Source organism: Homarus americanus, unplaced genomic scaffold, assembly GCF_018991925.1.
Source record: "Homarus americanus isolate GMGI-L3 unplaced genomic scaffold, GMGI_Hamer_2.0 scaffold60127, whole genome shotgun sequence".
Taxonomy (NCBI): domain Eukaryota; kingdom Metazoa; phylum Arthropoda; class Malacostraca; order Decapoda; family Nephropidae; genus Homarus; species Homarus americanus.
In genome coordinates, this window is record NW_024733090.1 from 12,199 (window position 1) to 15,162 (window position 2,964).

Here is a 2,964-nt window from a genome sequence, read left to right on the forward strand (position 1 = left end):
GGAGGACGGACGGGGCTTTGGACGGCTGCCCGTCCGTTCCTTACTACCGGCGAATAAGCCTCTTGACCCAAAAAGAGTGAAATTCAAGTGTCAAAAAACAACAACAAGCCGTCCGGCCAAACCCAAACCACAAACTTGGGCTATGTCTGTCAAACCCTTTCATTGAGACTCGACCTGTGATGGTTAGTCGCAAAAAGACCAAATGGCAAATACACAACTCTTAACGGGGGATCACTCGGCTCGTGGGTCGATGAAGACCGCAGCAAACTGCGTGTCGGTATGTGAATCGCAAGAATACCAGATACATCGACAAGTTGAGCGCATATTGCGGCGGCGGCAGCCATATGAGCTTGTCGCCGCCACTCCTCTACGAGGGTCGGAAATATACATCCATCGGTTGCTGCGAGTTCGGTGCCTGCTGACTGTCTCCCCGACACGAGGGTAACCCGAACCGAGCTTCCGCCTTGGGGTTTAATCGCCCGCGCCTTGCGCGAGGCGTGCCCTTAAAAACAAGCAAGCCTATCACTAGCAAGTCCATGGACTTGGCGCGCCCCATTAGCCACAACAAAGCGACAGTTCGCCGCCCTCACGCAAATAACTGGAGGCGGCGCTCTTTTGCCTGCTGTCCACAGGGACACGAATGGCCGTCGGCCGCTCATGGCTGATGCTGCACATGTTCTAAGAGGCACTCCATCCCACGAAGAGGAAACGAAACCGGGTCGGATATCTTTTAAGTAAGCCCCGCCGGAATTTCGTCTATCACCTCGAAAAGAGTGCTTGGCATGCATTGCAGTGGAACCTAAATTGATGAGTGCGCCTGGGCCCGCAGTCTACCATGTAGTGGTGCAGGCAGAGAGATGAGAATGCTTGGGTGACGCCGTGCTCTTCCTCACGCGCTCCTCCACCCTCTCCCACGGTCAGACGCGGTGTGGGCGTTCTCCTTGAGAGTTCGCCACGAGTCCACGTCTATCTCATGACTGGGAGGGAGGCAGGGGGAGTTCTCTCTAAACGCGTTAAAGACGGTGTTGCGCCTCATAACGGCGCTCGCCGGGATAGAGCACTAGTTCTGCAGCCGGAAAGGCCGCTCACGCCAATTAATACTGCGACTCTCGCTCTTTTTCTCCGGATAAACAAGTGCCACTGCTGTGGCATGCGGGAACGGGGAAAGAGGTCAAAGTTTAAGCGGCAAAGGTGCGGCCGAGTAAGGGCGGAACACGAGCGTATATGCATTAAAACTGTGTGTGTATATGACTCTGCGAGAGATGTTCTGCTGGAACACTTTTCCTATTGGCTATTTACCACTCAATGAGAAGGAACGGAGTCAGGGGTGGGAGTGCCGGCGCCATGGCCGCTGGTACCCCCGCGACAAGCCCCTCAAACCTTCCTGCCTGTTAATGTCGGTGGTGAAGAAAGTCGGTGGCAGAGCGTCTTCCGCTTCGTGGTTGGGGAACTTGTTCCCCCTAAGGATGATGAGACCACGATCGACCTCGTAGTAGGAGAGAGCTACCCGCCAAATTTAAGCATATTAATAAGCGGAGGAAAAGAAACCAACAGGGATTCCCTTAGTAAGGGCGACTGAACCGGGAAAAGCCCAGCGCATAACCTCGATGTCTTCGGGCACGAGGGGTGTTGCGTTTCAGAGGGTCCAGCACGCCGTCCCATACCGTCTAAGTCAAGCTTGAAAGCAGCCACTGCCCATGGAGGGTGACAGGCCCGTATGGCGGCGCCCGTGAGGGTACAGATGGGACGGTCGGAAAGGGCCTCTCTGTAGAGTCGGGTTGCTTGAAAGTGCAGCCCAAAGCAGGTGGTAAACTCCATCTAAGGCTAAATATGAGCACGAGACCGATAGCGAACAAGTACCGTGAGGGAAAGTTGAAAAGAACTTTGAAGAGAGAGTTCAAGAGTACGTGAAACCGTTAAGAGCCAAACGGGTGGAAACTCGAAGGTCGAACTGAGGGGATTCAGCTCGTCGGCTGTCGGCTGGGTGGGGTGTTGTAATTGAGCGACCCAAAAATGTTTGGGCGCGCCCCCACTCACGCTGGCGTCGGCGGGCGTATTTCGCCTCGTAGTAGGTCACCGCGACCCGTTGCCGGGGACGTCGAAGGCCCGGTCGGACTGGTACCTCGCCGCCGACTCTCTCTCAGCTCGTCTGGGGGAGACCCAGCGCGGCGAAGAGAACCACCGGTGTCTGGCTGCCTGCGACGGTCAATCGAGAAGAGCTTACGCCCGCTTCGGCGGTTTCTCTCGCGGTGTGCAAAAGGTCGGTGATCCACCCGACCCGTCTTAACCTGGACCAAAGTCTAACATGTGTGCAAGTCAATGGGCTCACTAAACAAAGGCGAAATAAGAAAGTGACAGGCGCCGGGGCAGCATAACAGGCTCTCCGGTGCGTCTTGGGCGATCCTGACCGGCTGCCTCTTGTCGCCCGCACCAGCGACAAAGCGGGGTGAATCTCCCCGTCTCTGGACGTTGCGTGTGGTGGAAGTCGTCAGGGCGATGGTCGAAGTTTAATTTCCCCTCATGGGAGGGGGGGGCGCAGGCCCGGGACTTGCCAAGACGCCGCGGTGCTGTCCGTCCCCGGAAGCGGGCCGTCGGTAAAAGGCGGAGGCGCACCGGGGCAGGCTCGCGGGCAGTCGGCAAGTACCATGAGCATATATGTTGGGACCCGAAAGATGGTGAACTATGCCTGGCCAGGATGAAGCCAGAGGAAACTCTGGTGGAGGTCCGTAGCGATTCTGACGTGCAAATCGATCGTCGGAGCTGGGTATAGGGGCGAAAGACTAATCGAATCATCTAGTAGCTGGTTCCCTCCGAAGTTTCCCTCAGGATAGCTGGAACTCGCAGGGTGAATTTCATCCGGTAAAGCGAATGATTAGAGGTCTTGGGGACGAAACGTCCTCAACCTATTCTCAAACTTTAAATGGGTGAGATGCCGAGCTTGCTTGTAGGGATGAAGCTCCGGCG

At 56.2% G+C, this 2,964-nt stretch overlaps 1 non-coding gene across 1 annotated transcript; it reads left to right on the forward strand.

The window, feature by feature from the left end:
• The first annotated feature begins 215 nt into the window (after positions 1 to 215).
• Positions 216 to 379, forward strand: LOC121869250. The gene has a single exon (XR_006089516.1). It is a non-coding gene; the product is annotated as a 5.8S ribosomal RNA (ribosomal RNA).
• The last annotated feature ends 2,585 nt before the right edge of the window (positions 380 to 2,964 follow it).